Source organism: Nomascus leucogenys, chromosome 7b (assembly GCF_006542625.1).
Source record: "Nomascus leucogenys isolate Asia chromosome 7b, Asia_NLE_v1, whole genome shotgun sequence".
In the NCBI taxonomy this organism is placed as follows: domain Eukaryota; kingdom Metazoa; phylum Chordata; class Mammalia; order Primates; family Hylobatidae; genus Nomascus; species Nomascus leucogenys.
Genome location: NC_044387.1, coordinates 57,186,196 through 57,209,671, shown reverse-complemented (window position 1 = coordinate 57,209,671; position 23,476 = coordinate 57,186,196). Strand labels below are relative to the sequence as shown.

General features: G+C 42.4%; 1 protein-coding gene across 4 annotated transcripts in view; it reads right to left on the bottom strand.

Moving 5' to 3' along the window:
- The window catches only part of MTMR3 (myotubularin related protein 3), a 152,976-nt gene extending 137,685 nt beyond the window's left edge, over positions 1-15,291 (bottom strand). For all 4 annotated transcript variants that reach the window (XM_030816084.1, XM_030816079.1, XM_030816082.1 and 1 more), the window contains exon 1: positions 15,076-15,291. The gene's annotated coding sequence lies outside the window, so the exon portion shown is untranslated. The remainder of the gene's footprint in view (positions 1-15,075) is intronic.
- Positions 15,292-23,476: the final 8,185 nt, after the last annotated feature.

Genomic DNA, 23,476 nt, shown 5'->3' with positions numbered 1-23,476 from the left:
ACTTCTGCATATGAAAATAGGATCTAAGAGGATGACAAAAGGGACTCCAACCGTATGCATATTTTAATTTTTAAAAACAAATGCAGGCCAGGCACAGTGGCTCACCCCTGTAATCCCAGCACTTTGGGGGGGCCAAGACGGGCAGATCACTTGAGGTCAGCTCAAAACCAGCCTGGCCAACATAGCGAAACCCCGTCTCTACTGAAAATACAAAAATTAGCCGGGCATGGTGATGAGCTCCTGTAATCCCAGCTACTCAAAAGGCCGAGGCACAAGAATCACTTGAACCTGGGAGATGGAGGGTGCAGTGAGCAGAGATTGCACCACTGCACATCAGTCTGGGCAACAGAGTGAGACCCCGTCTCAAAAATAAATAAATAAATAAAAACATACTTAAATACACCTTTGAAGCAAATCTGACAAGATGTCAGCATCTATTAAATCTGCTGAATGGGCTGGACACGGTGGCTCACGCCTGTAATCCCAGCACTTTGGGAGGCCGAGGCAGGCCAATCACAAGGTCAAGAGATCAAGACCATCCTGGCCAACATGGTGAAACCCTGCCTCTACTAAAAATACAAAAATTAGCTGGGTGTGGTGGCGTGCACCTGTAGTCCCAGCTACTCAGGAAGCTGAGGTAGAGAATCGCTTGAACCCAGGAGGTGGAGGTTGCAGTGAGCCAAGATTCCACCACTGCACTCCAGCCTGGCGACAGAGCGAGACTCTGTCTCAAAAAAAAGAAAAAAAAGAAAAAGAAAAAAAATCTACTGAATTAGTACATCGTGTTTGTTATTCTCCGTATTTTTCTAAATTTTTTAAATATTTAAATTTTACTTTAAAAAAATAAGCCAAGGCTGTGGAATTCAGAGACAGACAGGCTTAGTAGATTCTATATGGGATTTGTGTGTGTGTGTGTGTGTGTGTGTGTGACAAGCCTGTTATTCTGTACTATAAAATTTTTAACTAAAAAAAAAATTATATTATCAGGTTGGTGCAAATGTAATTGCAGTTTTTGCACTGTTGAAATTTGCCATTTAATACTGGAATACACTCTTAAATAAATGTGGTTATGTTATACATCATTTTAATGCATATTTCTTGCCTTTTTTGCTAATAACGTATTTTTTGCTTTTTTTTTTTAGACTATGGAAATTGTTAGACAAAAAGCAAATTCAAGTGATTTTCTTGAGTTCAATACGGGTCGTAAAGCAGTGGAGGCAACTCACAACAACCACCACACATTTGGCCCAGAAACTGTGCAGTGGTGGTTCAAGAAGTGTTGCAAAGGAGACAAGAGTCTTGAAGATGAGGAGTGTAGTGGCCGGCCAGAAGTTGGCAATGACCATTTGAGAGCAATCATCGAAGCTGATCCTCTTACAACTACACAAGAAATTGCCGAAGAACTCAATGTCGACCATTCTACGCTTGTTTGGCAATTGAAGCCAATTGGAAAGGTGAAAAAGTTTTTTTTGTTTGTTTTTGAGATGGAGTCTCACTCTATCATCTAGGCTGGAGTGCAGTGGTGTGATCTGGGCTCACTGCAACCTCTACTTCCCGTATTCAAGCGATTCTCGTGCCTCAGCCTCCCTAGTTGCTGGGATTACACGTGCCCGCCACCACGTCCAACTAATTTTTGTATTTTTAGTAGAGATGGGGTTTCACCATGTTGGCCAGGCTGGTCTTGAACTCCTGGCATCAAGTGATCTGCCCACCTCCACCTCCCGAAGTGCTAGGATTACAGGCATGAGCCACCACGCCCAGCCAAAAGGTGAAAAAGCTTGATAAGTGGGTGCCTCAAGAGCCGACCAAAAATTTTAAAACCTGTAGTTTTGAAATGTTGTCTTCTCTTATTCTATGTAACGACAACGAACCATTTCTTGGTTGGATTGTGATGTGCGACAAAAAGTGGATTTTCGACAAAAAGTGGATTTTATACAACAACGGTGATGACCAGCTAAGTGGCTGGACCGAGAAGATACTCCAAAGCACTTCCCAAAGCCAAACTTGCACCAAAAAGTGGTCATGGTCACTGTTTGGTGGTCTGCTCCTGGTCTGATCCACCAGCTTTCTGAATCCCAGTAAAACCAATACATCTGAGAAGTATGCTCAGCAAATCGATGAGATGCACCGAAAACTGCAACGCCTGCAGTCAACATTGGTCCACAGAAAGGGTCCAATTCTTCTCCACGACAATGCCCGACAACACGTTGCACAACCAACATTTCAAAAGTTGAATTGGGCTACGAAGTTTTGCCTCATCCACCATATTCAACTGACCACTTGCCAACCGACTACCACTTTTCCAAGCATCTAGAAAATTTTTTGCAGGCAAAATGCTTCCACAACCAGCAGGATGCAGAAAATGCTTTCCAAGAGTTCATCGAATCTCAAAGCATGGATTTTTATACTACAGGAATAAACAAACTTATTTCTCATCGGCAAAAATGTGTTGACTGTAATGGTTCCTATTTTGATAAAGAAAGATCTGTTTGGGCCTAGTTATGATGATTTAAAATTCACAATCCAAAACCATGATTAATTTTGCACCAACCTAACAGTACCTACATTTATTATCTCAACTGCTCTTCAACTTTTTTTTTTTTTTGAAATGGAGTCTCCCTCTGTCAACCAGGCTGGAGTGCAGTGGCACAATCTCGGCTCACTGCAACCTCCACCTCCCAGGTTCAAGTGATTCTCCTGCCTCAGACTCCTGAGTAGCTGGGATTACAGATGCCCACCACCGCGTCCCGTTAATTTTTGTATTTTTAGTAGAGATGGGGTTTTGCCATGTTGGCCAGGCTGGTCTCAAACTCCTGACCTCATCTGCCCACCTTGGCCTCCCAAAGTGCTGGGGTTATAGGCACGAGCCACTCCATCCAGCCTAATCTTACTCTTTAAAAGAATAAAGTAAGGGCAGATAATAACAAATGTCTTAACCCAGAAATCTAACCTTTTTGAATTATGTTCTCCATTCACAGAAGCATTTAAAACACTACAAGTGTGCAGTAAACTAACAGCAAAAGCCAACAAGCTCTAATCACTTAAACTCTAGAGGATATATGACACAGCTCTTCCTAAAATATCACCAGATGGCTACATAAACTTAGAACGACTCAACTCCCAGCTGTATATTAACACCAAAACTCCAATAAGCCTCTACTGTCATAATAAAAATCGTTTGCCTAAGTATCTTCCAATTCATATTAGATGTATTAATATAAACCATATCCCATCTGAGTTGCCACAACTCCATTTGATATTTGAAACATACCACAACACACACACACACACACATACACACACACACACACACACACACAGAACTTGGGAGTTCGGGCTGGGTTCTGTTTACAGAGTTCATAGAAACTGATTTTTCTTAAGGTGTCTTTTATCATTCTCAATCAACTTATTAAGAAGAAAAAAACTAGATGGCTCAGTCCTCTTGGGTTTAATTGTGATCAAATCCCAGAATGTCTTTAGTCATAGTGGAGTTCACAATGATAAAGTTCAAATCAGCTTACCTGCCCCAATCCTCCCATACTACTTCCTACCGCTGCCACTTCTCTTAGGAACTGGAGCCAGTTAACCACCCACTTTCTCAATGGTGAGTGCGACATAAACCTTCACAAGACATCCAGTGAAAAATAAAGACTTTAAAATAGCAGTTTTTGGCTGAGCATGGTGGCTCACACCTGTAATCCCAGCACTTTGGAAGGCCAAGATGGGCGGATCACCTGAGGTCAGGAGTTCAAGACCAGCCTGGCCAACATGGCGAAATCCCATCTCTAAAAAATACAAAAAATCAGCTGGCTGTGGTGGCTTGTGCCTGTAGTCTCAGCTACTTGGGAGGCTGAGACACGAGAATGGCTTGAACCCAGGAGGCAGAGGTTGCAGTGAGCTGAGATCACGCCACTGCACTCCAGCCTGGGTGACAGAGTGAGACTCCGTCTTAAAAAATAAAAAATAAAACCAAATAGCAGTTTTTCCTACTTATAAAAGTAATACATACTCATTGTAGAAAAATGGGAAACTCTAAAAGAATAAGAAGCAAAAAAGCCACATTATCCCACCAAGACAGAAATTAATCACTACTAATATTTCCATCCATGGCCATCCAGGGTCTCTTCTACATATAAAAGTGTCTTAGTTCATTTACCAAACAGGATTTTAAGTACTGCAGAACAAGCGGGAAGTAGCATACTAGTTCTTTGGAAGACTAATTTTCTTCATTGTAAAGAAGTCACACTTGCTGCTGAGTAAGTCAACCACATGTACAAGAAACTGGAGAGAATGACAAAGGTGAGGGGAATCATACCTGCTCTTTTCCATTCACTCACAGCAAACCATGGAGTCCATGTTTTGGGAACCATTATGTACGCAAAGACCAACTAATGAGTATGTTTCCTTTATAAATAGCAGCCTACTAAATAAACAAATACATACATACATACATATATACAAATATACAGTCTTGCCACAGGAGTTACACACACAATGAAAGGAATGACATTAAGAGTATTTTTTTGTCACCACGAAAGTATCCTAAGAGAAAGTAAAGGGATATGTGAAAGGTTGATCTAAAATTCAAGACCTCTTCCACAAAAATATTTTCTGTGCACATAAGATGAAGGAACAGCCGGGCGCGGTGGCTCATGCTTGTAATCCCAGCACTTTGGGAGGCTGAGGTGGGCGTATCACGAGGTCAGGAGATCGAGACCACGATGAAACCCCGTCTCTACTAAAAATACAAAAAATTAGCCAGGCGTGGTGGTGGGCGCCTGTAGTCCCAGCTACTCGGAGAGGCTGAGGCAGGAGAACGGCGTGAACCCGGGAGACGGAGCTTGCAGTGAGCCGAGATTACGCTACTGCACTCCAGCCTGGGTGACAGAGCGAGACTCCGTCTCAAAAAAAAAAAAAAAAAAAGATGAAGGAACAATCTCACTACAGAAAATGTAACTGTTGGTTTTACAATGCTATAACTTATTTACATGTGTAAATAAATATGCAGGAGTTTAAATAGTTAGTCCATAAATATTGATAGCTTACTCTGTACCAGGCAATGTATTAACTGCCAGGGAGTTAGGCAGAGAACAGCCACCAGTCCCTATTTCTCCAGAACTTTCAGTCTACCTCTTGAAATATGATATCAAACACTAGGCATGTGGTCTCAAGCAAGTCACAACAGTCCTGATTAAATGATGATCTCAAATCCTTGTTATGACCTAAGAAGATATACATGAAAGTAGCTTATACATCATGTTACCTAAGGTAAAAAGAGATATGTGGCCTTTTGTGCAAAGCACTGTATATAGCAATCACCTTCAATATAAATTATCTCATTTCTTTTAACTGGCAAAAAAGTAATCACTCAAGTTGCTTAATATAATCTCTTTTCGCAGTCTCTAAGATTTTAATATTATCTTTCTCTGCCAATGACCCACATGAAACAACTGAAATTAATTTCCCCATTATTTTCTAATACAAAAAGCCTTGTTTCCTGATGTCATAATTTATAGGGCTGGGGGGCAGGCAGCCACAGATCAAAAGCAACTTATTCTAACTCAAGAAAAAAACTATCTTTTAATCTAAGAATCATCATGGAAAGTTTGTTATAGGCTCAGGCTAATCCAAATAGAGTTAGTGACAGGTTAATTGTGGTACTCTGAAAGCAAAGGAGAGCAGGTAGCAATTATTCATCCCTTCACTCAGTCTCTAGGACCTAACTCTTAAAAAACAGGGAGATATATATTATAGCCAAACTGCTTTCCAAAACATAATTTTTTAAAATATGTTCTACTAAATACTAATTCTTCGTATCTAAAAGAAATAGAGTACTTAATTAACATTGCTTCTTATCCTACAATTTGTCCTTTTCAAATTCAGCCACCTCAACAATGCAAAAAGTATTGAACTGATGCTTTAAATTTATTTTTGCCCTTATTGCAAGAGCATGGGACTTTTTTTTTTTTTTTTTGAGACGGAGTCTCGCTCTGTCACCAAGGCTGGAGTGCAGTGGCGCAATCTCAGCTCACTGCAACCTCTGCCTCCCGGGTTCAAGAGATTATCCTGCCTCAGCCTCCCGAGTAGCTGGAACTACAGGCGCGTGCCACCATGCCGAGCTAATTTTTTGTATTTTTAGTAGAGATGGGTTTCACCATGTTAGCCAGGATGGTCTTGATCTCCTGACCTCATGATCCGCCTGCCTCGGCCTCCCAAAGTGCTGGAATTACAGGTGTAAGCCACCGCGCCCAGCCTAGCATGGGACATTTTAAAGGTATTCATGATCCAACTAAACTGGACCAGCAAAACTAGTGAAATGCCCAAAAACAAGCATCTATAAATGCCCAATATTAAACCTTAAGAGTCTAAAGCAGTAGTATCCAAAGCAAGTATAACATATGCACGGTGGCTCACACCTGTAATCCCAGCACTTTGGGAGGCCAAGGCAGGCTGAATTCACTTGAAGCCAGGAGTTCCAGGCCAGCCTGGCCAACATGGCAAAATCCCGTCTCTACTAAAAAATACAAAAATTAGCCAGGCATGGTGGCACACACCTGTAATCTCAACTACTCAAGTGGCTGAGACACAAGAATCACTTCAACCCAGGAGGCAGAGGTTGCAGTGAGCCAAGATCACACCACTGCACACAAGCCTGGGTAACAGAAAAATACTCTTGTCTCAAAAATATATATATATTATACATACACATATATATTATATGTTACATATACACATATATATTATATATTATGTATACACGTATATATTAAATATATACACACACACACATACATACATACATGCACACACACACCTCCAGGAGTAACCAAGACACCCTAGGTTAAAAAAGGAAAATATCTGAACTTTATTTTTAATTATCATCCTTGTTAATTTTTTGTTCGTATTTTATAAAGTCCACAATAATCAGTTACTATACATATATTATTTGTAAAGTAAATATCTAAGGATTAAGAATTGATGCTCAATTATTTTCTTTCTCTCTTTTCTCAAAGCAACAACACGAAGTCCTATCAATTTTTTTTTTTTTTGACTTCATTCTTCCCATCTCATCTTTTTTTTTTTTTTCTAAAGAGACTATGTTGCCCAGGCTACAGTACAGTGGCTATATTCATAAGCACAATCACAGTGAACTTTAGCCTTGAACTCCTGGCCTCAAACATTCTCCTGCCTCAGCCAACTAAGTAGCTGGGACCACAGGACCATGTACCGCACCTGCTTAATGCTCAAAATTTTTTAGTGATGGGGTAAGCAACCAAAAAGTTTGAAGACCACCGGTCTACACCACTCCCTTGTCACTGAACTTTCATTTTTATCAGCTCCCTCCCAAGAGTTAAGCTATGGAAATAAGTCCTGATGCTGAAAAAGAAACAGAAGAAAAACTGTTTCAAACTACTTTAAACTCCCAACAACAAGCTAAAGATGACGAATCACTAGCAAGAATATATGGAATTGAATACTCATACGCTGTTGATGGGAATTTCAAATACACATTCTATCTAAAGGGCATCTTGAGTATATCCAAATTTAAAACACACATACCCTTTGACCTAATAATCTCACTTTTTTTTTTTTCTTTTGAGACTGAGTCTCACTCTGTCACCCAGGCTGGAGTGCAGCAGCTTAATCTCGGCTCACTGCAACCTCTGCCTCCTGGGTTCAAGTGATTCTCTGTGCCTCAGCCTTCCAAGTAGCTGGAATTACAGAGGCCCGCCACCACACCCGACTGATTTTTGTATTTTTAGTAGAGACGGGGTTTCACCATGTTGGCCAGCCTGGTCTTGAACTGCTGACCTCAGGTGATCCACCCGCCTTGGCCTCCCAAATTGCTGGGATTACATGCATGAGCCACCATGCCCAGCTAATAAACCCACTTCTAAGAATTTATCCTGGGCGAGGTGCGGTGGCTTAGGCCTGTAATCCCAGCACTTTGGGAGGCAGAGGCGGGCGGATCATGAGGTCAGGAGATCGAGGCCATCCTGGCCAACATGGTGAAACCCTGTCTCTACTAAAAATACAAAAAATTAGCCGGGCGTGGTGGCACGTGCCTGTACGCCCAGCTACTCAGGAGGCTGAGGCAGGAGAATCGCTTGAACCCGGGAGGCAGAGGCTGCAGTGAGCCTAGATCGCACCATTGCACTCCAGCCTGGGCGACAGAGTGAGACTCTGTCTCAAAAAAAAAAAAAAAAAAAAAAAATTTATCCTAAGGAAATAATAAAATAATAGAACAATTCAATGTCCAAATGAGTTCATCACAGTACTGCTTTAAGAGAAAAACTGACAATATCCATTAACAACACAGAACTGCTATAAACTATGAGGCATCCATATTATAAACACTAAATGCTCATTAAGGGAATATCAATTTTACAGGGAAAGTTGTTCTTTTTTTTAATTATTTCAATAGATACGTATAAGAAAAAAAATAAAAATACCAAACATTATATCCAGATGGGATTACAGGTCATCTCTACTTTTTTTTAAAAAACACTGAAACTGTTCTGGGCCAGGTGCAGTGGCTCACGCCTGTAATCCCATCACTTTGGGAGGCCAAGGCAGACGGATCACCTGAGGTCAGGAGTTCGAAACCAGCCTGGCCAACATGGTGAAACCCTGTCTCTACTAAAAATACAAAAATTAGCCAGGTGTGGTGGCGGGTACCTGTAATCCCAGCTACTCAGGAGGCTGAGGCAGCAGAATTGCTAGAACCCAGGAGGCTGAGGCAGCAGAATTGCTAGAACCCAGGAGGCTGAGGTTGCAGTGAGCTGAGATCATACCACTGCATTCCAGCCTGGGTGACAGAGTGAGACGCCATCTAAAAAAAAAAAAAAAAAAGTTCTGTAGCTTTCATAACCAGAAATAATTTCATTTTGAAATTTAAAATGATATTAAGTTAAAACTCCAAATTATTGTCCTATATCACTTCCAAAACTCTTTATAAACACTCTGTCTTCCCATGTCATTTGTGGAATCAGTCTAAACACTTAATTAAATATTTGGTTTATCTCACAGAAAAATGATAGGCATAGAATAAATAACAACCCTATTTCAAGTTATAACCATCTTGTCTTTATACCAATTCTTGCCAGTTATATCATGATTTATCAATATACTTATAATTTCCTTATATTTTGCCAGATTACAAATCTATGAATAATTCTGAAAACTAAATAAATTTATATTTCTCTTCTGCAACTAAGTTACAAAAAGTATTAACGACTTCGGGAGGCTGAGGCAGGGAGAATCGCTTGAACCCAGGAGGCGGAGGTTACAGTGAGCCGAGATCACGCCATTGCACTCCAGCCTGGGCAACAGAGCGAGACTCTGTCTCAAAAAAAAAAAAAAAAAGTATTAACTACTAAAGAAATTAGATTTCGACCCCAGGTAAGTGAAATCAGAAAAGCTTGCTATCATCTGTCATAACAGAATCATTCTGAATATCTTTAGTTACCAGCATCAAGACAATACCTCTGTGGTTAAAGTACTCCATACTCCATGTTAACGGAAAAGCATACTTAAGAATATTATTACAGCATAAGTTTATGTGCTTTGTTCATTAAATCAACACTTTAGAACATAGCCATGAGGTATTTCACCACTAACAGAATAGCTTTACGGTAACCCATCTTCACAATTTTCTTTTTGTTTTCGTCTGCTTCATGCCTTAATATTTTATAGACAGTCATTCTATCCACATTGCCCAAGTACTATGTCCCCAAACAACTACGACAAAGTTTTATCACAACCCAAAAGAAAAAACAACCTTTTAGGCCAGGCATAGTGGCTCATGTCTACAATCCCAGCACTTTGGGAGGACTGGAGGCAGGAGGACTACTTGAGCCCAGGAGTTCAAGACCAGCCTGGGCAATGTAGCAAAACCCTGTCTCTACAAAAAATGAAAATTATAATTTTTAAAAAGAAAAAATACATTTTACACGGCAACCAAGTATACATACATAAAAATATCTTTTAAAAAGAAACAAAAGTTTCCCAAATCTTGAACTCGGGAGGCAGAGGTTACAGTGAGCCGAGATTGCGCCACTGCACTCCAGCCTGGGCAACAGAGCGAGACTCTGTGTCAAAAAAAAAAAAAAAAAAGTATTAACTACCAAAGAAATTAGATTTAGACCCCAGATAAGTGAAATCAGAAAAGCTTGCTACCATCTGTTATAACAGAATCATTCTGAATATCTGCAGTTATCAGCATCAAGACAATACTTCTGCATCTATATTTACTTTTACTTTATGCAATGTACTGATATATTCTTTCTGAAAATGCCTTTTTAAATAAGTACATTGATTTCATTACCCTATGACACTGCCACCTGCTACTTAAAAACACAGCCTTAGAACTTTACACAGAATGTGCTAAACTCCTTGCTCCTACCATCTTCTACCACTGCTCCAACATAAGAAAATGGGTGAGCCGGGCGCGGTGGCTCACGCCTGTAATCCCAGCAGTTTGGGAGGCCGAGGCGGGCGGATCACGAGGTCAGGAGATCGAGACCATCCTGGCTAACACAGTGAAACCCTGTCTCTACTAAAAATACAAAAAAAATTAGCCGGGCGAGATGGCGGGCGCCTGTAGTCCCAGCTACTCGGGAGGCTGAGGCAGGAGAATGGCGTGAACCCCGGGGGGCGGAGCCTGCAGTGAGCCGAGATCGCGCCACTGCACTCCAGCCTGGGCGACAGCGAGACTCTGTCTCAAAACAAAAAAAAAAAAAAAAGAAAATGGGTGAAATCCAGCCAAGTCTATTCCAAGTAAAGACCTTGGCATAAATGTGAGACACCCCAGGTTCCTCTGAAGTCCCTGCAACATTGTGACTATTCCGACAGGATACATGTGCTGAAAGGTTTCTCCAGCCAGAGTACAGAAGCAGAAACCTTCTCTGCTGCCGTATCAATGATACTGGTAAATTCTGCACTTGACAATACAGACTAGGTTTACCACTGCTCCACAAGCCAATTCTTCCAAGACATAAAATAGGATTCTAATACAATATGATTCTAATACCAGCCCCTTACATTTTTAGAATACTTTTCATATACACTATTCTGTTTGATCCTTCTGGCAGTGTTAGAAAAGTGGAGAAGTTGCTCTTCTTCCTTTCACTAATGAGGGAATTGGAGCTCAGAGGGGTTAGGTAGCTTGTCAGAAACAACATGGCTAATGAAAAATAACAACCCAGGCTTGAACCCAAGATTACTATCTACCCACTTTCATGCTACAATTTTCATTTTTAATATCTGATACAAATATGAACTTAAAAGGTATATTGTTTCTAGATACAAAAGCAAAGATGAAAGCGTATCAGCATTGATATCACAAAATTAAGATTAAAAATAGCAATGACATGTTAATAATTTTGGTAGCCTCTAAAGTTACTGGGAGTCCTAGTTCAATCCAATATGAATCTGCTATCATCTTATAACTTAAATCAATGTTACACTGATTATAAATTTATCTATGTATTCATCATAGAAAATTACAGAATTAGGTGGTAAGAAACAGCTAGCTATATAAATTGCACAAACTCCCCCCAAACCATTCTCAAGTCTCATGACTTCACACTAAATTATGAAGTTCCCAATGTAAAACCCGATTTGATTTCAACACTAAGCGAATTACAACAGCATAAGCATGTTCTTTCTACATAACACTTGCAACATACATTCAACGTCAGAAGCACTTTTGGACAATGTCTAAAATCCATAAGCTAAAAGCAGAACCCAACACAGAATCTTGTTTCTTTTAAAGAAGAAAGGTTCGTCTACCTATATGAGATGAATACCAAATAACATAATTAGAAATGATTAAAAATTTGCAGAATCAGGCTAGAGAAACTACTTGAGGTCAAAGACTATAGGCCCTTAATTGTATAGATGAGAAAACTGACGCCCAGAGAAGTTAAGTGACATTCCCAACAGCAATAAATGACACAGATGGAATCAGAATATATGTCTGTCGATCCAGAACTTCCCACTATTCTATACTACCTTTGCATTTACCGTGCTCTTAAAAGTCACTAACATCTGAAACACTTAAGATCCATTAAGACTCAAAAACTAGGGGACTCGATAATGTTCATGACAGTGTTTAGGAAACAATTTCTTAAAGGAATCTCAAAAATTCCAAACAATAAGCACTGAAAGCTGGCTCTTTATTTTCATTTTCTTTCCTATCCAGAGCCCTACTTGATCAAAAATTGGCTCTTTAATCCATAGCAAAATATCAAGTAGCTTTTAATAACTAACACTGCTATAAACCACCATAATTGTTCTTCTTTCCGTATCAATACTATTCACTTACTTAAAAAATATCTGAGGGCACAGAATATGCTGATAACTGCGCTGGGTACTGGGGACACCAGGGAACAAAACAGACAAGGCCTCTGGCTCTTCTAATGGACAGCTGGGTGCAACTCTAAAAATACTACTCTATGATTTGACAGGATATTTACCAAAGCCCTTCACTACTCTACACAACTATAACAACATTTTCTTCTACCTCTTCCAAACTTGTAAGAACCTTCACCACACCCCCCTCTAAAACATGAATACTTCCTTTGCTAACAGCATTCCACTTTACTGAAGAAGGTGTGAACGTGTTAACTAGAACTACAGCAGATTTTTAAACTGACTTTACCACTCCTCATGGCCTGCGGCAAATTTCAAGAACTTTTCACAATACATAGTAACCCTTCCTGGTTCACAACCCGGGTCTCAAATGACTGCTAACACACCCATCCTACCCTCCACTACAAATCTGAGTCAGATGGTTTAGGAGCAACCATGATGGTGGGAAGCATCTTCAGTGGACCCCTTTATGAGCCAGAAGCCGACTTACTCCCTCTCCTTCTCTGTTTATTTCCTCTGGATCCTTCAATATATCTCTGGATACAGTATATCTCCAATTAATCAGCATCTAATTTTATCAAGTGTGTTCCTAATAACTTGTGCACAAATTAACTTTTGGCAACAAATCTGTTTCCCCTACATAAATCCATTACATTTTAAGAGATGCTCAATTTGCATCTCTTTAAGTTTCTCATGCTTCCCCTTCTTCTCCACCTCTTAAATTCTTAAAGATCTATAAACAAAAGCACTCTGAGAAATCATAATTAATGGGACTTCTTTGGAATACCCAACCTAAAGCAAAAGTTCACATGCCTTGCTGACCAGAATCATTCACGGAGCTTTGTAAGGATAGATCCCCGGGCTCTATCCTCAGAGATTTTAATTCACCAGGTCCTGCATGAGTTTGAGGAATTTAGGTAGTCCATAATATTTCTAATGACCAGCCTTAAACTAGACAACCACTGAAGAACCTGGCCTATGAGCTGAGAAACTCAGGTTTTTTTACGGCTGGCCATTAACGACAAGCGGGGCTGTACCACTGTGCTGGTAACTTGAAGTTCTCTGAGTCACCTGAAAATGAGGGAGTAATTGGAGCCAAAAGAGGTATTCATAGGCAGCCAATCTAAAATTCTAGAATCCTCCAAATTTAATTTAATATCACATACTATACTGGGTTTACTCAAAACAGTGTCATTCTGGCTGGGGGTGGTGGCTCACGCCTATAATCCCAACACTTTGGAGGGCCAACGCAAGAGGGATCACTTGAGGTCAGGAGTTTCAGGCCAGCCTGGCCAACACGGCGAAATCCCCGTCTCTACTAAAAATACAAAAATTAGCCAGCCGTGGTGGCGCACACTTGTAATCCCAACTACTTGGGAGGCTGAGGTGGGAGGATTGCTAGAACCTGAGAGGCGGAGGTTGCAGTGAGCAGAGATCGCACTACTGCACTCTGGCCTGGGCGGGAGAGCGAGGTTCTGTCTTAAAAAAAAAAAAAAAAAAAAAGGTGTCATTCTGTAAGCTCTTCTAGCCTACCCAAATCATAGGCCCTATAAAGGGAAGACTTTCTGCATGCCGTCAATGTCTCCTGTCCTACTGAACAGCCCTGAATCTGAAAGGGGACGGTCCCCACCACCTCTCCATGGACAAATCACAAACATTTGACATTAAAAAAAAATAATAATAATCTCCTGTAATTCAACCCAGGTCTCTCATGGCATTACCGTTCACATATGAGAAAGTTGAACCTTAACTAGAAAAGTATATGGTTTTGGGGGTTTGTTTTGTTTGTTTGGGTTGTGGAAAAATAGATGTCAGAAAACAAAGTGGATGTCAAGATACTACAACAGTAAGAATTTAGGCCTGGGTCTGGAAAGGACATTTGAACATCAATATGTAATAGCAGTCCATGTCCAAAACTCACAAGTGAGATTATCAAACTCCAGGGGAGTCTATTAATGTGGCCATAAAATCTACCCCATAATTTTGACATAAGTTTTCCAGTCCAAAATACAACCGACAGTATCATCTTATGGGTCCGGAAATGCCATACATCAAGCAAAATTACTACCGGAGAAATAACACTGTAATCATTTGCGGAGCAGTTTGACCAATGTTCCCTGAGTTACGCCAACCGCCCCCAATCATCCTTCCCACCTAAGTACTACCAGGTCAGGAGGATGCCCTGCTGCACGATCGGGAGGTCACTCCTCCTTTCCACAAGGCCCAGGCCCGCACCGTTCGCCCCGGGGCTCCCATGGCCCCTGACCTCCAGTATCCGGCAACGATGGACCGCCACAGACCCGGCAGGGGGCGAAGGGCACACACCCACCTCCCGGGAGTTCGTGGGAATAACCCCGAGCGCTCCAAGGGTATGTCCCACACCCAGAGCCGCACGGGCCCATCCCCGCCAGGTCTGGGAAGGCAGCCCGAGCCCGGGACCCCGCCTCCCCCGCACCTAGGGTCCAGGCCGAGCTCGGCCGCCGAGCTCCCGTTCCCACTCCCACACCCAGCGCCTCCCACTGGCGGAGACGGCCGCCGGGGACGCCCCTCCCCGGGCCCCGCACGCAGTCCCCAGCCCTCCCAGGGCGCTGCCTCCTCAGAGAGTGACAGCCGCCTGGCCAGGGCCGGGTCCGAGGCCGGCCCCTACTCCAGCTCTTCCTCAGCCCCCGAGGAGACGGAGGACAGGGATGGGGTTCTTACCGGGCAGCAGGACATGGCGAGGCCCGCCACGGCACAGTCTCCTCTTCCGCCACCCCACCAGGCTCCCTGCCAGGGCCGGCGCGGGGCAGCGCCTGAGCCGCTGGGACGTCTCGTCCGGCTGCTACTCCGCCGCCGCCGCCGCCTTCTCACAACCACAACAACATGGCGGCAGCGGCCACACAGAGCGCGCTCCCGACGCCGAGCCGGGCGACGAGCGGGGACGCGCGCGCACGCTCGGGCGCTGAGCCCGGTGTCCGGGAAAGGGGGCGGGTCTCCGCCGGTTGGACGGGGGCGGGGCCTGGACAGGTGGTCACGCCCCAGGAGATGGGCGGGGCTGCAGCTGGGGAGAGGCTCGGGAAAAAGCCCAGCGGAGCAAGAATGGCTACACAGATGGGAAATGGGTGGAGGAAAAGAGATGACAAAAAAAAAATCTGGAAGAAAACCAAAGGTGGTCCTACAGATTTTTAGAGGAGTCTTTTCCAAGCTCTGTAACCCCGGGCAAGACATGGCTCACTCTACTTACCAGAAAAATAGAACAATAGTGGTATCTTCCACCTGCAATTGTGGTCAGGATAAAACCAGTTTAATATAATGCAAGTAAATATAGTGTTTTAGCAGTTGTATTCAGAATACAATTTCTTTTCTTTTCTTTTCTCTTTTTTTTTTTTTTTTTTTTGAGACAGAGTCTGGCTCTGTCGCCCAGGCTGGAGTGCAGTGGCATCTCGGCTCACTGCAACCGCTGCCTCCCGGGCACAAGCGATCCTCCCACCTCAGCCTCCTGAGTAGCTGGGACTACAGACTCACAACATCATGCCCGGCTAAATTTTGTATTTTTTGTAGAGACGAGGTTTCTGCCATTTTGTCCAGGCTGATCTCAAACTCCTGGGCTCAAGCAATCCACCCACCTCAGCCTCCCAAAGCGCTGGGATTACAGGCATGAACCACCGCACCCGGTCCAGAATACAATTTCAAACTGATTCAACTTCAGCTCCTAATCAAAAGCTCAGCGGGAAGAAGTGAGTTTTCAAACAAAATAAAAAACAACCCCCCCAAAAAATTGTAACCCACCCACAATAGCCTGCAGAATTCCACAAACCAGGATTGCATTACCGTAGGCCCTAACAGATTCACCTCCTCTGAGTTGCCTTTTAACATTCTACCCTTGACTTTTCTGGAAACTGGGAGAACCCTAGTCAAATGAAATGCATTCCTGCATCGGTTGTGAAGTTTTTCCACAGCACTTTCTGAAATTTATTTTCAATGTTTATTGTCTTTTTACTCCACTAGAATGTAAAAGCTACTATAAGATAAGGATCTTGTCTTGTTCATCACTGTTTCCCCAGCACCTAGAACTGTGCAGGGTAAGTAGTAGGCAGTCAAATTTCTTCATTAACAGCTGGCTGGGCACGGGGGCTCACGCCTGTAATCCCAGCACTTTGGGAGGCCGAGGTGGGCAGATCACCTGAACTCGGGTGTTCAATACCAGCCTGGCCAACATGGTGAAACCCCAGATCTACTAAAAATACAAAAGTTAGCTGGGCATGGTGGCGGGCGCCTGTAATCCCAGCTACTTGGGAGGCTGAGGCAGGAGAATAACTTGAACCCAGGAGGTGGAGGTTGCAGTGAGCCGAGACTGCACCACCGCACTCCAGCCTGGGCAACAGAGCAAGACTCCGTCTCAAAAAACGAAACTAAACTAACAGCTAACATTTATTCATACAACTCATCTAATTGAATCTTCACAACTTTAATAGGTAGATGCCATTATCTCCATGTTACAGATGAAGAAAGTGAAGCACAGAATAAATTGCATGTATTAAAACAAAATTAAAACCCAGCAGACAAGAAAAAAAAAAAACACTGTGCTCTCTCACCCACCAGGCTGTACTGCCCAGTGCAGGGACACAGTAGCCTGAAATAAAATCTCAAGTGAGAAATTAGGCCGGGCGCAGTGGCTTATGCCTGAAATCCCAGCACTTTAGGAGGCCGAAGCAGGTGGATTGCTTGAGCTCAGGAGTTCGAGACCAGCCTAGGCAACATGGTAAAATCCCATCTCTACAAAAAATACCAAACAACTGGCCAGGCATGGCAGTGCACGCCTGTAGTCCCAGCTATTTGAGAGGCTGAGGTGGGAGAATGGCTTGAGCCTGGGAGGCAGAGCTTGCAGTGAGCCCTGATTGTGCCACTGCACTCCAACCTGGGTGTCAGAGAGAGAAAAAAGAAAGAACGAAATAAATTACTTTAGAGTTAAAAGCTTGGAAAGCCCTTGCTTTACTACCAGAAAAACCGGTGTGCTTCCTGCTTTTCGATAACTGTTACGCAGCTGATTGTGTCTCTCTTTTCACTCTAGCTTCCAGAAAGCCCAGGGCTAAATGTGAAGCTCAGCAATGACCTCTTCTTGGCCCTTGAGGGTCCACTCCTGCCTCAACTTTGCACCTTTATTTATATGTGGCTGCCCTGATTTTCCCTTTCTGTTCTATGACTGACTGTAGGCTTAATGGAATGGGAGAAGAAACAGTAAATACTAAAATTGATGAATGACTTAAAGTTTTTTTATTTTATTTTATTTTATTTTTGAGACAGAGTTTTGCTCTTGTTGCCCAGGTTGGAGTGTAATGGCGGGAACTCGGCTCACTGCAACCTCTGCCTCCCGGGTTCAACCGACTCTCGTGCCTCAGCCTCCCGAGTAGCTGGGATTACAGGCATGCGCCACCACACCCGGCTAATTTTTTGTATTTTTAGTAGGGACGGGGTTTCTCCATGTTGGTCAGACTGGTCTCAAACTCCCGACCTCAGGTGATCCGCCCGTCTCGGCCTCCCAAAGTGCTGGGATTACAGGCATGAGCCACCGTGCCCGGCCTATTTTTATTTTTATATTTTATTTTATTCTCAGACAAGGCCTCACTCTGTTGCCCAGGCTAGAGTGCAGTGGCTGGATCTCTGCTCCCTGCAACTTCTACCTCCCAGGGCTCGAGCCATCCTCCCACCTCAGCCTCTTAAGAAGCTGGGACTACAGGCGTGCTCCACCACACCTGGCTAATTTTCGTATTTCTCATAGAGACGGAGGGGTGGGGGCAGTGTCTCACCATGTTTCCCAGGCTGGTCTCAAACCCCTGAGTTCAAATGATCCATCTGCCTCCACCTTCCCAAAGTGCTGGGATTACAGGAGTGAGCCACAATGCCCAGCCTTAAACTTTAAAAATTAAGAAAAAAAAAAAAAGGACTTTCCAACCTGTTTTTCCCATTGTCTGATAAACCAAGGTTCTCATCAGCCACCAAGCCCCCCTGCAGGGAAATTCCCCTAACCAGTCATCTGCTCAGGGAAAGGCCATAGGATCAACTGCCACAGGTTGGTGGCCTCTGATTGGACTGAAGCTAGCACCTGACTCCAGGACAGCGCACCCATAGGCTACCTAACTCCCAATGAGATGGCACAGGGCAAAGAGTTCGGCCAATAGGCAGTCAGCATCCACTCAGCCAATCCCACAGCTCCCCAGGAATTCACCATGGGAGAGCAAAGGAGATGGCTTGTAATTTTGACCTCTTTTTAGACAGAATGTTGTGTGTTTGCCTTTTAATCTGGGCTAAGTAATCTTCAACTGAATCTTCAACCAGTATTTGGGACATGGGAGGAATTTCTCTATGCCCATGAAATCACACTATTTGCACCTTCTCGTTTTCATAATAGCTAACATGAATTGGAGTGAGTAGCTATTCACAGACCAGATATTAGCTTCCAACTCCCGGGCTCCAGCAACCCTCCTGCCTCGGCTTCCCTACTGGGTCTAGAGGTATTCACCACTGCAACTGGCTGGATTGAACCTTTCAATTGTGGCGGGCGCTATATGAGCACTTTACATGTATATCTAATGTAATCTTAGGCCAGGCACGGTGGCTCACACCTGTAATCCCAGCACTTTGGGAGGCCGAGGCGGGCAGATCACCTGAGGTCAGGAGTTCGAGACCAGCCTGGCCAACATGATGAAACCCCATCTCTACTAAAAATACAAAAATCAGCCAAGCATGGTGGCAGGAGCCTGTAATCCCAGCTACTCGGGAGGAAAATTGCTTACTCAGGAAAATTGCTTGAACCCGGGAGGCAGAGGTTGCAGTAAGCCAAGACGGCGCCTCTGCACTCCAGCCTGGGCGACAGAGCGAGACTCTGTCTCAGAAATAAATAAAATAAAATAAAATTTAAAGATAATATAATCTTTACAACAACACTATAGGAAGGTATTGTTACTGTCCTCCATTTTACACATAAGAAAGTGTAAAGGTCAGGATTTGAGCCCAGAAGATTTGACTCCAAGTGCATGCTTGTCAACTTCATTACTACACCTCATCCCCACTGCTGCCCACCTGCTTACCTTTAAGACAGACTTTAGTAAATTATTTATAAATAAGAAGGAGAAAACTGCAGCATGGCCTTGAAAACTTATCTCAAGAAGAAGGGCCTAAGGAGACTCAATAGAAAGAAAGCTGGTCTGTGTCTAAAGACTTAAATTTGAATCTTGTCGCCTCCGCATATCTACTTCTCTTTTCCCTTCTCTATGCGTCAGTTTCCTCATCGCCTTCTAGGGTGGTAATCACTAACCTACTTAATTCATGTTGGCTGGTCTCCGTGGCTCACGCCTGTAATCCCAGCACTTTGGGAGGCCGAGGCGGGTAGATCATGAGGTCGGAAAATCGAGACCATCCTGGCCAACATGGTGAAACCCTGTCTCTACTAAAAATACAAAAATTAGCTGGGTGTGGTGGCAGGCGCCTGTAATCCCAGCTACTCTGGAGGCTGAGGCAGGAGAATCGCTTGAATCTGGGAGGCGGAGGTTGCAGTGAGCCGAGATCACGCCACTGCACTCCAGCCTGGCGACTCTGTCTCAAAAAAAAAAAAAAAAAAAGAAAGAAAAGAAAAAGAAAAAAGAAGCATGTTAGGGTTCTTTGAGGTAATGGGTTTGAGAACGTTTTATATTCTATTTAAAGCCAAATCAGTGGACAGGTTCCTTGTGTGCTTTGGCTGAAGACAAAGCCCCAGCTTTGTGCACTGAGTCAAAGAAAGAGGGAACCAACCCTGGCTTCATCTCGCTGCCCTATTTCTCATGTGAGGTCCTCTACCCGCCTGACCATCCCCTCCTCCTCCTGCTGTGCTTTCAGCCTTGCTCCCCCTCCTATCTCCAAAGCTGAAAATGTTCTTCCAGCTTCACAGGGACTCTGAAATAGCCTAAGACAGATGAAAAGGCTGATTGAGGGTTGGAGGCTTCCTGAAGTCATGCAGGGCACCTGGAAGGCAGGGGTCCCTCAGCCTCCCAAAATGCAGACTTCCCAACACTGGGTAATACTGCTTAACTCTAAATGTCACTCATTTCAGTGGGCACTTTGCGTGAATTAGCCCATAATCTCTTCAGTGTCTCCTTTGTCTCCCAATCCAGCTAGCAGACAGGAGTAACTGTGGTTTTCAGACTTTGAGGAACAATTTGCCATGGGTCAGACAGAAATTAGAGTTGAATCATGTTGCTGTGATTCAATGTCTCCTGGGATTTTCCAAACACCATACTGCAGCCCTACTGTAGGAGAGGGTATGTTCAACTCTGATTGAACCTAGAGCAGTGATTCTCAAAGCATAGTCCGTCCACAGGTCCCTGGAGGGTCCTGAGACTTTTTCGGGGTTCTAGTTGGGTCAAAACTATTTTCATAGGCCAGGAGTGGTGGCTCACACCTGTAATCCCAGCACTTTGGGAGGCCGAGGCAGGCAGATCACTTGAGGTCAGGAGTTTGAGACCAGCCTAGCCGATATAGTGAAGCCCCATCTCTACTAAAAATACAAAAATTAGCTGGGCATGGTGGCGGGCATGTGTAATCTCAGCTACTCATGAAGCTGAGGCAGGAGAATCTCTTGAACCCAGGAGGCAAAGGTTGCAGTGAGCCAAAATTGCGCTACTACACTCCAGCCTGGGCGACAGATTGAGACTCCATCTCAAAATAAATAAATAAATATAAAATAAATAAAAACTATTTTAATAATAATACTAAGAAATTGTTTGCCTTTTTACTGTGTTGACATTTGCACTAATAGTGCAAAAGCAGTGGTAGTAAAATTGGTGGCACTTTCTCACAAATCAAGGCAGTGATATGATATGTACTAGTAGCCATTGTACTCTTCACCAACATACACTAGTAGTAAACAAAATGCCAGTTTCACTTAAGAAAATCATTGATGAAGCAGTAACAAAAAATATGTATTTCATTATCTCTATATATTTGAATACAAGTCTTTTTACTATTCTGTGTGATGGACTGGAAATTACACATAAAGCCCTTTTTTCACTTTTTAAATTGAGGTGAAATTCACGTAACATGAAATTAATCATTTTAAGTGGACAATTCAGTAGCATTTTGTGCATTCACAATGTTATGCAACCACTACTTCTGTCCCATTCCAAAACATTTTCATCACTCTAAAATAAAGCCCTCTACCTATTAGGCACTTATTTCCCACACACATAAAGCATATTTACTATTCAAAAGTAGGACAGTGGTCTCAAAGAAAAACACTTCTGCAATTGTTTGAGTTGCAAGATGAGCTAGCCTCTTTTTTAAGGAAATATCATTTTTACTTGAAAGAATGGTTAACATGCAAACTACAGTTACTCAGATTTGGGTGTTTGGCAGACATTTTCTCAAAAATATATGAAGTAGATTTGTCACATCTAGTAAGACAGCTAATAGTATTTGTTGTCAATGATAAAATTCAAGCTTACTTACAATTTTGGAAAACTTAAATGTCCCATCATGAGCTTGACAGCCTCCCAATATACCTTCCCAATACATCTGCTGAGACGGTTGGTGATATTAGCAAAATGAATATTTTATATGATATAACGAAATGTGCCAACATTTGAAAGAGCTACATAGTAAACCAATATTTTCCATATGACCAATGCATGATATTACTGGGCGTGGCAGTGCATGTCTGTAATCCCAGCTACTTGGGAGGCTGAGGCAGGAGAATCACTTGAACTCAGAAGGCAGAGGTTGCAATGAGCCAAGATCATGCCACTGCACTCCAACCTGGATGACAGAGTGAGACTGTCTCAAAAAAAAAAAAAAAAGTATAAGGTAGACCAATGGATTTTAGTGTGAGTATGAAAAATTTGTTGATATGAATTTACGCAAGTAAACTTTAAGAAACTATTACCTGCCAACTTTTGGTGTAGTATCAAGAAAGAATATCCACAATTAACTGAAATATGTAAGGCTGCATTTTCTTCATGTACTTTAACCAAAACAAACTGCCCCAGACTAAATGCAGAAGCAGATATGAGAATGCAGAATTCTTCCATTGTCAAACTTTAATGAAAATTGCAAACATGTTAAAAATAATGCCATTCTTCTCATGAAATTTTTTGAGAAAATATAGATTTTTTTACATAAAAATATGTCATTTATGTTAACCCATCATGGATTTACAATGATATTTTTAAAATAACATCATTTTTTAACTAGTAGCAAACCAAATTCAATAGCACATTAACAAGATCATTCACCATGATCAAGTGGGATTTATCCCTGGGATGCAAGGATGGTTCAATGTATACAAATCAGTAAATGTGATACACCACATTAACAGAGTGAAGGGCAAAACCATCCCATCATCTCAATAGATACAGAAAGGGCACTTGACAAAATTCAGTATCCTTTCATGATAAAACTCCCAACAAATTAGGTATAGGAGAAATGTATCCCAAAATAATAAAGGCCATATATGACAAGCCCATAGCTAATATCATACTCAATTGTATAAAGCTGAAAACTTTTCCTCCAAGATCAGGAATAAGATAAGGACCCCTACTCTCACCACTTCTGTTCAACGTAGTACAGGAAATCCTAGCCAGAGCAATTAGGCAAGAGAAAGAAATAAAAGGCATCCAAATCAGAAGGGAAGACGTTCTGTTTACGGACAGACGTTGTCTGTTTATGGACAAAATGATCATATGTATGGAAAACCCTAAAGACTGCACCAGAAAACAATTAGAAGTAATAAACGAATTCAGTTAAGTTCCAGGATGCAAAATCAGCACACAAAGATTAGTAGCACTTCTGTATACTAACAACATAACAACTAATTATCCAAAAAAGGAATCAAGAAAACAATCCCATTCACAATAGCTACCAAAAGAAAAATACTTAAGAATAAATTTAACCAAGGAGGTAAAAGATCTGTACACTAAAAACTATAAAATAATGATGAAACAAACTGAAGAAGGCAAATTAACGGAAAGATATCCCTTGTTTTTGGATTGAGAGAATTGACATTGTTAAAATATCTGTATTATCCAAAGCAATCTACAGATTCAATACTAGCCTGTCAAAATTCCAATGACAGTTTTCACAGAAATTTTTTTAA